Below are 15,208 nucleotides of genomic sequence, written 5' to 3' on the forward strand. Positions count from 1 at the left end.
AGTCCTGTAACCAGAAGCATGGAATCACTGAATCAATAAGGTTGGAAAAGACCTTCAGGATCACTGAGTCCAACCTTTGAGTGAACACCACAACCAGGCCAGAGCACTGAGTGCCACATCCAGTCTTTCCTTAAACACCTCCAGGGACAGTGACTCCACACCTCCCTGGGCAGGCCATTCTAATGTTTAAACCATCCTTTCTGGGAAGAAATTCCTCCTGATGTCCAACCTAAACCAGTCCTGGTACAGCTTGGGACTGCATCTTCTCCTCCTGTCACTAGTTGCATGGGAGAGGAGGCCAACACCACATCTGGCTATGACCTCCTTTCAAGTAGTTGCAGATAGCAGTAAGGTCTCCCCTGATTCCCTTTCTTGCAAGCTAGACACCCTCTGCTCCCTTAGCCACTCTTCATAGGACTTACATGCCTGATCCTTCCACAGTTTTATTGCCCTTCTCTGCACTCAAGGATGGAAATGGCACACCCTCCCTGGAGTACTTGTTTGTTCTGCTGCTTGAGTGTCATAGAGAAAAATTTTTACCTTGCACCAAACCTGAGCTGCTTTTCTTTCAGTTTCTGGCTGCCATCTCTGATCCTCTCACCATGCACCACTGCGAACAACCTGGCTCCATTTTCTCAATAACCTCCTTGTGGTTGTTGGAAAGATGTAATTTGGTATCTCTTCTCCAGGCCAAACACAGGAGCTCTCTTGGCCTCTCCTCACAGTGGAAGTGCTCCAGTCCCATCACCACCAAACTTGTACTAGTGTATCTATGTCTTTCTTGCATTGTGGAACCCAGGAGTGGAAAGGCTATTCTAGAGGTGGTCCAAGTAGTGCTGAGCAAAAAGCAGTAGCATCATTCCTCTTGCATGATCTATTGGCAATGCTGCTGTCAGTACAACCCTAGCAAACATCAGCCTTCTCTGCTGCCACTCTTTTGTCATGAGCTACAGGGACAGAAGTCATCTTACCAGCATCTTCCCCTTTCCACCTTTTCCCCAGAGCAGCTACAGCACTTTGGGACATGAAGCATCAAGAGCCTATGCATTCACTCTGCTGGTGTTTAATATTGCACTGTAGTTTTCTTGTCACTTCTCCCCCTCCACTCAAGCCTGCATCATGATCAATCCCACAAGTCTAGCCCACTCTCAACAAATTCTTTGCAATTTGCTCCATTCTTATTCTGGGAAATTTTCATATAAAGCTAGAAGAAAATACAGGGAAAAGGAGAATTATTCATGTGAACAGAACTCTGAGGCAGTCAAAGCAAAGACAATATGGGACAAGAAGACTGAGGTTTAGAAAAGAGGGGAAATTAATTATAAGGTGTGTTTGAAAGTCTAAAGCTATTCAGACAACTGAATGCAACAGGAAGAATAGAATTCATCCAGAAAAATGAGAATATGGATGATAGCCCTTTGGAGACAGAGACTTTTTAAGGGTAAAGTTCCTATTTAATAAAACTTGCAAACTGTGCAGGTGAAAATTGCAGCTGATAGAAAGCAGTTTTCCTCTCAGAGAAATCATTAAGAATTCAAAGTATACTCTTAAAAAGGAAATTATTTTTAAAGTATCTGTAAAACCTTGAAAAAATCTAGCCAAAGCATTTAATTTCAATTGTGACAATACACCACAACCAAACAAACTTGGGAACAGAATGAGAACATATAAAATACAAAAAAAAAAAAAAAAAAAATCCTTTTAAATTTTTAATTATTTCCCCCCCACCCCCAACTTCCAAAGATGATCTTTGCAAATTTTTTCAACATTTCTAAGAGAAATTTTTAAATTTGTTGAAAGTTTCTGTTCTTATACCAGAGGTTTCCCTGCACTAAATTTTCTTTATGAGCTGATTTTAACTGGCCTAAAGAGAAGCACTCAGAGACTGATCTACCAGACCTGATAAGTTTGGTTATCAAACACAGGTCATAAGACATGTATCAGAATAAGTATATGGTGGATTTTAAGCTTCATAGTACTGCACAAACCCATTGTGTATACTCTTCTCCATCAACGGTTTCCTAAATGTTTTATTGGTGTGAATAAGTACAATTTCAGAAACAACTAACAATATGAAAAAAGTAATACCAGTAAAAGAAGGAATGTCAGACTATAAAAGATGACGTCAGACAAAAAATCCCCATCAGACAGAACTGTGAGAAGCCAAGAGGTGTAGTACCTATCCTTTCAGTTTACGTTAACAGTCCATACTTCTGAGACATGGAAATCCATTCTTTTACATGCCTCTGACAATTCCCTTTTTTGGATGGACAAAACATTACAAAGCAATTACAAAACACTGAAAGGCAAATTGCACAAGAAGCTCAAAAATGTATGCAGGAAAATCATGCAGAGAAGTATTACTCCTGATTCAAGTGAACTCCTTAAAAAGCCTCTGATAAGTTTGTTAACAAATACAGTATTTTGTTGGACAGCAGGCAACTGCAATGGGTCTTTACCTTTCTTTCTCTTCCAGGTGATGTAAATGCAACCAAAATGTTCATGTGAAAAGATGAGGAAGACAGCAGATCACCACAGGCTTCTGAGCATTAGTGAGGTAAACCTAGATTTTGGTGCATTAGGACATTCAAAGTAGTTCAGTGAGAAAAAAAAATCAGAAAAAAAATGTTCTTTCATGTACAATGGCAATACTACTTCTCAGTATTCAGTGGGAGGATGCACTGCTTTTATTTTAAGCAAGTAGTCCAATATAGCTGGTAGAAATGCAGTTTCTGGAAGAAGTGAGCTAGATTTCACACATAATTGAGAACATGGATTGTTCTGACCTGTGTGCCCAGTCCCACTGATTAAAAGTGCCTGTTATGAAGAGGAACAAACTTACTCTAGTCCTCCTTCTGAGAGCAGGGAGCAGCATATGTGATTAAACAAGTGAGTGATAGGGCCACTCTTGACTAATCTGAAGAAGATCAGTGAGAAGAGGTAAAACTGTGGAACTTTGAACTAGAAAATATAATGGGCCCTGGAAACGATCTTGTATGAACCATGCTGGCTGGGAATTACAAGAAAAATCACAGCCTCATCTTTCTAGTAAGTACACATAGACCTGTAAAAAGAGGTGAACTTACCTGTGTATACTTGCATACTTGGAAATGTGGGTGTTCTGTGTTTTTTTACACGTGAAAGAGTAAAGATGTTCAAAGCTTCACTCTGTTCAGCAATTTCTACAGTAGAACACTAGGTACAATTGATTTTAGCAAAGAGGGGTGGTTGCCCTGTTAGTCATCCAGTCTGATGTAAAATTAAACAAGAGGGAATTTTTTTTAAACTAAGTACAATTTCTCAATTTGTAAACTAAAGGAGGAATCTGCTACTTTAAGTCATAACAAAAAGAATTGCAGGCTCATCCTCTAAAATGTCCCTGATGAGAATGAAAACCAAGTCACTGGTTGTACTGGGATGACTTTATGATGCTTGTATTCTCATTTGTCTGTTTAGACCAGAAATAAGTTTTGCAGCTTTAAGATTATTTCAGAGAACAAAAGTGGGGAGAGGAGTTTGCTGTCAAGAGCTGCACTTGCTCCCAGCATCCTTCTCCTAGACTGTGTTGTCTGCAGCACAGACAGCGAGAGAGAGCTCTCTTTTAGTTTAAGTTAGTTTTTAGCTAGCTGAGGCAGAGAAGTTCCCTGGACTGAGGTTTTCTTCTTTTTCTTAGAATTGTTTAAACCTGCTCTAGACTGAAAACCCAAAAGAGCATAGGCAGCTCTCACCTATGGCCTACTGGAGCCTGGCCTGGGCCACAGCATTTCCTAGCACTGGTTGGACTGATAAGAGTCTGAGTAAGCCGAGCTACAGCCCATGAAGGAGACTTTCTGAGTTTGTCATCTCTTCAGAGTGGCACGAGGTTTTATTGTTTAATATTGTTCAATTTTTTTTTTTTTTTTTTTTTTTTTTTTTTGTTTTGTGCTAGTGAATCCTTTGCCACTTAAATGAACAGTTTTTCTCCACTTTTCTCCAAGGAAATATTTTCCCAAACCAATTGAGAGAGGAGACTCTTAAATTTGCTTTCTAGGAGAACCCCTTTGGAGGTTTTCTCCCAAATTTGTCCTAAACCAGGACACTGGTGTTGTGGACCTCTGCTACAGTAACACATTCCAAGAATGAGCTGCAATGGAGTCTCAGACACAAGGAAATGTACCTGGGGATTGTTAACTTCAGCAAGGGAGACATGTCAAGGCTCTAGTTCTCTTCCTGTCACAGTTATTCTGTGTAGGACCAACTCACTACTGAAATATCTGAGAAGGACCACAGCATTTTTTTAACATTGCCTACAGAGAAATGGTTCAAATGAAATTAGAAGGATGGCTGACTAGTTGAAAATGCTAGGAAGCTTATTTCCTGCATTTGAAAGTAGATAGGAAAAAAAATTAAATGGCTGTTTCCATTAGCTACAATCTGATTTATAATCTGGCACAAATGAAACATTTCAGCAATAAGGAAAGCCTGGAATTGAAATAATGGAGATAAGTGGTTCCAGAGAAAAGCTGAGAAAACACTAGCTTTGAAACACTGAAACTGAGAAAAAGCTAACTGAGGGAAGGCATTTGTGAAGGTTCTGGTATCTTTGTAGCACTGAGGTTTATGTCAGGGCAGATACAGCTTTGGAGAAACTGGCATTGGAGTTATCTAGACATTTAGGTGCTTTATTTGTCAGCATAACAGCATTTCCCAAGAAAAGTAGACAAGTACTGTCACACTGCAAGAGAATTAAAGCAGAGTTAAGCAATTTGACCAAAGTCATTCAGGAAAGTTGTGAAAAAGCAAGGTACAGAATCTGATCTCCTGAGAATCACTCCACTCTCTAATCCACAAGGCCATTCTTCCTTGTTGAGCCAACTGCTCCACAACAGATCTCACTCAGTGCAAACCACTTTTCCAACAGGAAATCAACGTTCTGGGCTTTGATTAAACTGGGTTAAAAAAGGATGTGCTTGTATCTGAGTGGCAATTGGATAACAAGCATATTTAGAACCTGGGCAGACTTTGATCTGCAAGGGAAAAAGAGCACAGTGGAGGAAAAACAAGTCAAGGCAGAGGCTTGCAAGTAGCATTTTGACAAATGTGGACTAAAGGAAGCATTGGTTTATTGGTTTGATTAACCCATATTCTTGTCAGAATATGCTTTTGCACTGTCTAAAGCAAATATCCCTGCTTGTCATTCATCCAAGTGAATACACCTAATCTTCTATTAATAACTTTGTTTCTTAAACCAGCCATTGCCATTTCCGTCGCATCTGATCGTAAAATATTGTACATGTGCAATCAGTACACAGCAGTGTTAATAGATTTTTTCCATAATAATCTTTTTATAGTTGTTCACTTCCCAGACACCCAAGGAAATGCATCATATCTGCAATACAGTGCAGAGACAGCTAATGGGAAGTACCATGAAGCTGGCAACAGGCAGTAGGGATCAACTTCCGAATCTGATCAGGAATTTTTGAGCTATACCATGCTGGGGACCATATAGCAAGACACATTTCCTTGCAAATTATTTCATGTCTCATTTTCAGACCACAGGGAACAAACTTTCTTGTGTGCTTATCCATGTGACTAATTGATGCCTCCAGTAATTCCAGCCTCTGTCTGTTAAAAAAAAAAAAAAAAAAAAAAGCCCTCATGTTATCATCTCCTCATCTTACTTGGTCAGGCTTCATACTCAGAATACCCGCATCAGCACCTTTTTTTCTGTGCTGGTCTTGCTGACCTGTACCTTTTGACAGCTATTGATAAAAAGCTGGTTACCACCAGGTGATGATATGTTTGTTGCTGACAAGCAGCATGGGTTCCCAGGCCCCCATGTGAGGAGTTTTGCAGTGCTTTTGAACACAGTGCCTCTTAAAACTGGTTATAGTTTTTCTGAAATAACACTGTTTATTAGGAAAAGCCAATTCTTTTAAATCAGCCCTGCTGGTGAGAAAGTGCAGCTTTTTATTAATTGATTCAGTAAAATCTGGGGAAGAAATTAGGTGGTTATGCTATCTGAATTTAATATTTTCAAAATTAGGCATTCTTCTTCAACTGGAATACCTTTTTTCCAACATTTATGTTTTAAAAGGTTTAAAATATTTGGAAGTTCAGATGGAAGAAGCGGTTTTCAAAATCGGTGGAACAATATTTCAAATTTCCCCTATTATTTTTTACCCACAGAATTTCTGCTCACTATTTTTGGTAAGCTAAGGGTCTTTGTGACTCTTCAGGAAGAAAAGATACTTCAGAATCAGACCCTCACTGAATCCAAAACTACTTCACTTCTCTGTAAACTGCCTTCCCAGATACTGCAAATCAGTCACTCTTCTAAAGTGGTCCTTACTAGGGCCTTTGCCAATAACTTTGCCTATTTCTGAACATCTGCTTGAGTTTAGTGTGCTTCATTTAAACTCATAGACATTTGGCAACATGAGTACATTCCATCATGCCCTTTTCTATAGATCACTTCGGTACTCTAGGTGTTACTCAGATTTTCTAGATCAAAGAAACAGCCACTTCATATTTCAATTCCAGGATCTGCAGTACTGTAAGAACAATCTGGTCTACCTGTTCAGTACTGTGCTATTTAGAAATAGTTTCATTCCTTATTGATAAGGGCAAGTGAAAAGATATGTAAGCACTTAAAAGCATAGATCAAATCTGAACCTGGAGCACTGATGTTTAGTAGAAACATGGACAAAACATGCCTAGCATTGCTGTTGTCAAGCTCTGTATCCAGAAAATAGTTTATTTGATACTGATGGCATCAGTAGCCAAATGTGTGGTGTCCCAGGTAGAGAGTTGATACTAAATGCTCAGGGAGAAAATCAGAGCCTACAAGAAGGCTAAGATTTCAGCAACTGTGCTGCTGCTTTGTCTAAAGGTGTGTGTTTCAGTATGTGTCCTTTTACAAGTGGGTAGAGTAGGGGTAGAAATATCTTTTCATCCATTAGAACACAAAATAGAGTGTTGAATATCTCATCTTTAAAATGGGAATAATAATATTTCATTACCAGTGTAGGCATCAGTCTTTCCTTTTGATAAATCACAGTACAAAGTAATCTTTTGATACTCTTTTGGCTATAGGAAGCATTAGCCTGGTCATAAACACACTACTAAAAATTATTTGGCCCTTTTAAAAATTAAAGCTTTGGTGTTGTAAAAGTCCATGGAGAAAGGCACAGTCTCTGCTTTTGCCAGCCCTTACTTTCTGATTCCGTGACTTGACTTTGCACCTCAACTCTCTGTACATTAGTATCCCTGATTGTTAGATAAGGTAATGGTCCCTAGATTTACAAAAACGCTTTAGCATCCCTAGACAAAAGGAGAGGTACTGTGGAAGCACAAAGAATTGTTTACATGAGTTAAAAAATAACTTTTAACCTTTGATCTTGGAGATCTATTTCATATGTGCACCATATGCTCAAAGGCCTGACAGCTTCAGCTTCACCTTTTTTCTGTGGATGCACTCTTTGACTTCACAGCCCTTATGCTTTTAGCTTGATGGCATCCAAGATGCATCTTAGCAATCATATTCTGCCAGTAACACACATTCTTTGCTCCTCAGGATCTGGGAAATTTGCTTCATTCCTTTCTTTTCCACATGGCTCTTTGGAGAAGTTAACCTCTGAAGAAACCCAAGCAAACAAACAGAAATCCCACAAGCATAAGGGATTTGCAGCATGTTGAAAATGCATAGGGGTGGAAAAACAACTCCGTAGTTGTCAGCTGAACCTGATCCAAACAATCTGATCAAGAATGATAACTCAACTTTGTTTTGTGCAAAAAGATCTTTGTTTATACATGGGTGCACAACAAGGGGAAACCATTAGCAACATTGAAGTAGCTGGCCTGAAATGAAAAATGTGCTGGCTAGAAGAGAGGAGAGGCAGCCTGCAGAAGAAGTTCAATTTTTGCAGGGCTTCTGGTGACAAAGGGAATGTTATGGAATGTGTAAGGTTTATTTCAGGGCAGATTTTTTTGAACTGATACCTTGCCTCTAATATTTGATTTAGAGAATGTTGTGTGTCTGTGAAAGGGCCAGGAATAGAAACAGGCATGGCCATGAACACCTTACTTATATGATGACTATGCTGGAAGAGTTATTTGAGAAACTGCTTGACCAAGGCAAAGGGTCACAAAGACAATGTTAACATGGGGAAGGTAGAAAACCAGACAGCAGCCTTGCAGTGAAAACTGTGAGCTAAGCCACTTGAAAGTGCACAAGCAGGAGAGGAAAAGGCAGATTCTTCCCCTGCTCTCCTAATATCTGTCTTTCCTGTCCAGAAGTCAACTAGCAATCACATCACTCAGGACTGTCTCACTGGTGACTTGATCTCACAGCATAATGCATCCAGGGCCCCTCTCCATGCCTCCTTCCCTGGTTCCAGGTTGCCTTTGCAGGTGAGAACAACCATACTAAAGGTCCAGATAAGAAGGCAGCATACTTCCCCTGTAGACCAGGGACAAATGCTGAGGGAGGGAGTACATGAACAGTCCAAATGTAGTTCAACTGTCTCCCAGGTTCTAAAATCCACCAGTTCTAGTCCTCCCTGAAAGCCAAAACAGTCCTGAGGGAGGCATTGAAATGGCAAATTCATCTTTTGTTTTTTCCAACCCAGTCATGATCTTTCAGACTTCTACCATAACATACCTCAGCTGCCTCATTTCCAAGTTGAACAGCATATTTAATCTCTGCCTGTATGTAAGCTTTTCCAGTTCACTGACAATCCTAATTCTTTTGTACCTCTTCTAGTTCCAGTATATCCTGTTTTCAGTGGGAAAGACCAGAGCTGAGGACAGCATTCAGGATGTGGACGTGACAGTCTTTTAATCTTCACATGGCATCTCCTAGCCTACTACATTCAACAAGAAGCCGAAAGGTAAACAGCTGGTAGCTGAGATGCAAGCAGTTGTAATCACTGTAAGCCCTCTTGGACTGCACAAGTACTTCTAAAAACAATGAGTACAACAAATAAAACCATCTACCATTAAAATAAAAAGAAGAAAAAAGCCAGTGCAAATTACAAAATTTTTGCTATCACCCAAAACAAACCAGCAGTAGAAAAATAAGTTTGAAAAATGTTACTAACACCAAGCTACAGTGCCAAGTGTTGTCTCCTGTCTTACAAGATGATGGATGGTGGGTTTAATTCCAACTCCAAGCAAAATAATTGGATTCTGGAAAAAGTTAAAAAATTAATAACTACAATATCTTCTGAGGGCTGAAAGTGGTACTAGAAAAGCAAACAACTCAAGGCAAGCGTAAAGACTAAAAGAGAAAAAAAACAGTGAAAGCAGTAAGTGTGACAACTACTGATGAAGGACTACACAATAATCAACATAAGGAAAAAGGTAGAATACTAATATTTTGACTCTGGAACACTTAGAATAGTTTTAGGAAGCCTCAAGGAATAGAGGGATATTTCAGGCCACTTTCTACAACTATTTCTCCTGGTTCTGGCAGATTCCCTTTCCCTCCTATCTACCCTCTTTAAGTCATGGTGATACCATTTTTTGCAGGTCTGTATAGAAGACCAGATTAAATACATACATATTTTTAATTTTGACTCTTTAGTTGGACCTACTTCCCAATTTCCTGTCCACCTCCACAGTCAACCACACCAAAGAGGGGTAAATGAGTGTTTGAGTCTGAGGGAGGCAAACAGGAATCCCTTGGTCTTGTGGCTCTGCTTAGGATGATTTTCTTGGAGCCATAGCTTCAGATTCAACCAGGTGATGAATATTCATATAGATACTTAGATATTAATCTAAATATCTTGTTAGGCTCTTTCTTTTTGATAAAAATCCAGAACTATTTGGGTCAGGTTCTTTTGTTTATTTCAACAGTAACTTAGTTATTGAATCAGCCACCAGGCAGAGATGTGAGTGTGCCTGTAGAATCAGTCAGGTAAACTGGCCAGTCACTGACAGATAATGAGGTAAAGAATATTGGACCAAGATTTGTTACAGACAATTAGACCAAGTCACAGCTGGTAAGGTGGAAAGTACTAAAATCCTGTGGAATAGATCAATGCCCAGCAGGACAGAGACTGTTTGCGGAGTTTCTCATTCTTGCAACTATCTGCAACTTATCTCTGCAATAGTGGATGAGGATATTAATTCGAGTGAGTTGATTCCTGTGTACAAAGATAAACAAGTGTGGTTTTGGAGCAAAAAGCTTTCCAAGAAGTAAAAATCTTCCTTACTTGAGTCATCTTGTCATGGGAACTATTAAGACCAATGTAGAAAAAGAATGTTGTAGGACATATAGCTAAACATGATTACCACTTTTTCCCATGCTCTTCAAACACAAATATCATTATTGACCAAAACATGTGAATTTAAAAGCCAGCCAGAAATTTCTCATTGTCTGTAAAACCTTGAAGACTCACTCTACCCAAGAAGCACATTCTAAAGCATGATAAGTGTGGGAAAGGCTATGACAAAAAGTAGGTACAACACATTAGCAACATTTTCAATTACTTTTTATGCTTTTAAAAAGAAACACAATTTACTTTCTAATCTACATTTTAAATATCATATCATCCCACTAGCAACTGTGACACAGATGACAAGAGGAGAATAATTATTTCCTTTCTTTAATGAGTAGATTTATTCAGTAATGGCTGAATAGTATGTGTGACCATTTCACAGGAAAGCAGAGGTGGTTAATGAGAGCTTCATTATGACTGATAATCAAACAATACTGTAATGAAAGCATAAATTGAGGCTGGATATTATAAAGACAGGAGCATTGTGAACACATAGTTTTACTTCCTCTGCAATAGAGACTGTTTGATTTTGTATGAATGTCCTAAAACTAAAAAAAAACAGTTTTTAATAGAAAATATTTTGCATGAGTAATTCTTGGTAATCGTTCCGACAATTATTTGTCAGCAATATTACGAAATTTACTTGAATTCAAGTCTGAATTTGCATAAATTCAGATTCCAATAAGTGTCTCTTCCTGGACTAGGTGTCTGGGTGTAAATGCAGGAAAATGGGTGTCTCTCCATATCTGAGGAGTTGAGAACTTACCCATCTCTTTCTGCCTAGCTTGGGACACTAAACAGGAAAGGTTATTTACTTTTTTCCTTTTAGTACCAGAAAACTGACTTTGACTTTGAAACTGAACTCTATTTACCACTTTGCCCACCACCATGTTGGTGTTGAATGGCTGAGATAAATTCACACCTCCATCTTCCTTTTCATAAACTAAACAAATCTGTCTCTTTCAAATTTTCACTGAGGTTTTTTTTTCTGAATCTTCCATCATTCTTATGTCCTTTTGCTTGCTCATCTCCAGTTTTAAGGCCATCTGTCTTAAAGGAAGAACACTTGCACTTGATACAGAATTCCATCTGTTGCCACAGTAGTGCAAATCAGAGGCAGAAGATCCCCAGTTTACAAATTAACACTTTTCTGGGAAGCATTGTTTGGGTGGACCTGATGTTCATCTACATGTCCATTGAGATGTCCAAGTGCTTTCATTGCAGTTGAGGCCTAAGCCTTAGTGAATACATGCACAAATGTCAATGTGTGTGAATTATTGTCTCATTTCTCAGTCAGCATCAGCTAAAGTGTTTAGATAGTTGTGAATGAGTAGAAGTGCAGAGGCAAGACTGGTGGCATTTTGTGTGAATCTAAAAAGATACGGAGAACTACATTCATCCTGGTTTTAAGAATTTTTTTCATTCAAATTTTAAGGTCCTGGCTGAAGTGTCTTATTTAGGAGCAAATATTGCCACATGCTGACTCTTAACTTCACAAAGAACCTTCAGAGGGCTGTTCAGATCTCTTGATGGGGCCTTATACTTTCAGTCACTTCCTGTTACATGTTATACAGTAAGTATGCTAAAGGATCTGCTCTACTTCATTGCTCACTCCACCAGTTCTTCATGTCTATTGTTATTAGATAACAATAGGAGACAGTAACTAATTTGTAGAAAGGCAGATCCCTGTGATTTATTTAGAACAGTACATTAGCATTCAGTCTTTACTAGATTAAAAACTTTGACTTGCAAAGATTGTGGAAAAAAATAGCTATTAACTTTGATCATCAAGAATAATTAACCACGACAGCAGCTGAACTTAAGATTCATCTCAGTTAATGTTTGTCAAGGTAGATAATACCTGAACTGACCGAAATCAAACACAAAACCCACATCCAGCCAATCTGTCAAAATCTGCTCACATTTGCAATCACATGAAACAGAACTGACTGTTTCAATAAATCACATTTTAAGATTATAGTTAGTGTGTGAGCTAATTAAGATTCTTCTGTTCTTAGAAGGCTGCTTATTATTCTAAGTGCAAATTCTTTGGGAATGCTATGATTTTGGGGAAGATAGTATGTACAAGTCAAAAATGGAATAGAAATTACAAGAGAAAGAGAAAGGAGCTGGGATAGGAACTCAAAAAAGCAAGCACATATACATATGGCTAGAAATCTGCCTGAAATGCAGCACTTCTGTGACTCATTCTCTTGACAGAAGAGCAGCAGAATAGGAAGGATGGCAGTTAGGGAGCTGTGGGAAACATGAGAGAAGATCAAGAGGCTTCCCAAGAGTAAATGAGCACTTACGGTTCAGTTTTCACCTTGAAAATTTTCAGTATGTACATATAGATGCTCAAAAAGCCCTTCTAAATATAGAAAGGGTAAAACACTCCTGAAACTTCAAAAGGTCTTCTGATTTCAATGTATTTCTGATTTCTGTGTTTATTTTTAATCCTACAGTATAACTTTTGCTTGGGTTGTCTATGCTAAAGAGATGTTTGGAAGCCTCCTCTGTGGTCAGATTTGGGGGTTTTCCATTCCAACATTTCACTAACTGCAGACTAATACAAAAGGGATTATATTTACAGACCTGCAGGCTTAATAATCACTATTGCCTCAGTCTGATGTGCTGCTTTTGTTCTTCAGCCTAAGGTAAAAAAGCCAGGACAATGTGTGCAAGCTTTTTCTGTAGCTGACCTGAACCAAATGATGAAAACACAGAGAAGAAATATGGATGTAAAAATAAAGGAAGACAGTGGCTCACATCTGGAAAATTTTCTTTGCAATCATAAAATGTGGACATTAAACTGTTATTTTATCCATGGCTAGCTCCTGAAGCACAAGATGACTGTCTTGAGGGAAAACAGCCAGCTCACTAAGCTGCCTCAAGTAGACCAAGTGTGACCTGTAGATCATACCAACGCAGGAACTGGGTAACAAACAAAGGAACTGCAATAGTTATAAATAATCTCTTTAGCAGAATATTCCTTGCCAAAGAATTATAACAGAATAGGATTTTAAGAAGAGTGTGCTTGGCTGTGTTTAATAGAGGGCCAATATTCTCTGTGTGCTTCTGCTTTGATATTCAGCAAATACCTTGGAGATTTTGTTTTGGTTTTTCATACTCCCCAGGACAGGATATTCCAGGGTAGGGTTGCTCAACAAATAACTGCTCGAATGATACTGCTTGGGCTGCTTGCATCTGCCAGAGTAATCCTGCCCAACTGTGCAGATCCTTTCAAAAATCTAAGGAAGGAGAAGAAACATTTAAGGATAACCAAATAAGAAGTACCTGTGCCCAAAAAAGGAATGCAAGAACAAAGAAGATGAAGAGGAAATGGAGTAAAGAAAATGTGAGAATAAAGAAGATGAAGGGAGAAAGGAATGAAGGAAGATGATAATGGGCATCACCAGCTACTTCCAGATCTGTACACGAGGAATACAGACCCTCGCCAAGAAAGTAGAAATTTCAAAATTAGTTTGGAGGTGGTCCTGGAAAATGTACATGCAGAACAATTCGGCAGTGGCAGCAGGGGGGATGGACTGGATGTGAACTTATTGGGTCTCTTCCATCTTCAGTTTCTATGAAAACAGTCACCATTCTTTAGCAATATGATAAATATTTTAAAAAATCATAGATACAAACTAAATAAAACATATTAAATAACAAGTGCAGCCAATTTAATCATGACTTTTCAACTTTTTAAACCAAGACAGCAGGGAAGAAGAAGGAACAGGCTCGAGATTTTTAGTCCTCTTTGTTTAAGGCTAATTCGCATAGGACACACCTTCATGAGACTTGTTCAATAACATTTGTGGAGCTGGACTAGAGTTGTTGTTGGATTGTTCTCAGTCCACAGGGCTGCTGGTTTTATCCAATGCACACTGGGTGCTGTCTCTCTCTAGCAGCTTTCAATTCAGATTCTGCCGTGTTTATGCTTTACTCCTAGCTGGACCAGTAGATTTCATTTTGGGTAGTGCAATACCAGTCTAATCCTTAGGCATTTCATAACCAAAATCTGATTCCTCTCTTCATTCCTGCACTGACTAAAACAATATAAACTACCCTTCAAGAGCAAATCTCCTCCTCTCTAAGGAATCCATGTGTTGCAGATACACAAACTTCATGTTCCTCAGCAGGGGGAGAAAAATTTTTGGCTTAAAAAACATAGAGCTCATTATTTGGGCACGTGGTGTGTCCACAAAGTCTAGCTGCAGCAAGGGGACTTGTGTTCCATGGCACAGCCACTAGACAGTGATATAGCCACATCTACACAACCAAAGCACACCCCTCTAACAGCATCTCCTTCACATAACCTCTCCAGCATTTCCTTCACAACCCAGCAGCACAAATTTTCTCTGAATCCCTATAAAAACTTATCTTGCATATTTCTTCTGAGCAGAGAGGAAGGCTTTAATAATACCTTTTCTCCAGTACAAGCTGAAGCTGAAGAACATTCTAAGGTAGAGGGAGACAGGGATATGTCTTCCTATGGTGCTCAGTTTGTACTATGGGAAGAAGACCTCAGCTTTCTGGGCTGTCATTCTTCAAACTATCAGTCTAGCTTCTTTTATTTGTAGCAAAAGTAGTTTAAGAACTTGAAGCAGATATCATCATTCTCCTGGTTGCATTCTTCCCTGAACTTATGTTCCAGAACAAGACAATGGAGAGCCTGGTTTAGGCTCATTGTAAAATCCTCTTCAGCATGCCAGGCCTTGGGAAAAAGACTCAGCCATGAGTAAATTGGTACAATTTTGGGCTTCAGCTTCCCAGAACTGGCTCGAGGCACTTATATCCACACCCATTTTATGAGGCATATCTCTGACAAACACCAGCTGCTTCACTTCTGCCTCAGGAAGCTTTGTCAGAAGGAACATTAAACTTTGCAGTTATCCCATTTAACTTTGCACCTTGGCATCTAGCTTTTACATCTCCTTCCT

The sequence above is a fragment of the Lonchura striata genome, chromosome 2 (genome assembly GCF_046129695.1).
Source record: "Lonchura striata isolate bLonStr1 chromosome 2, bLonStr1.mat, whole genome shotgun sequence".
Classification (NCBI taxonomy): Eukaryota; Metazoa; Chordata; class Aves; order Passeriformes; family Estrildidae; genus Lonchura; species Lonchura striata.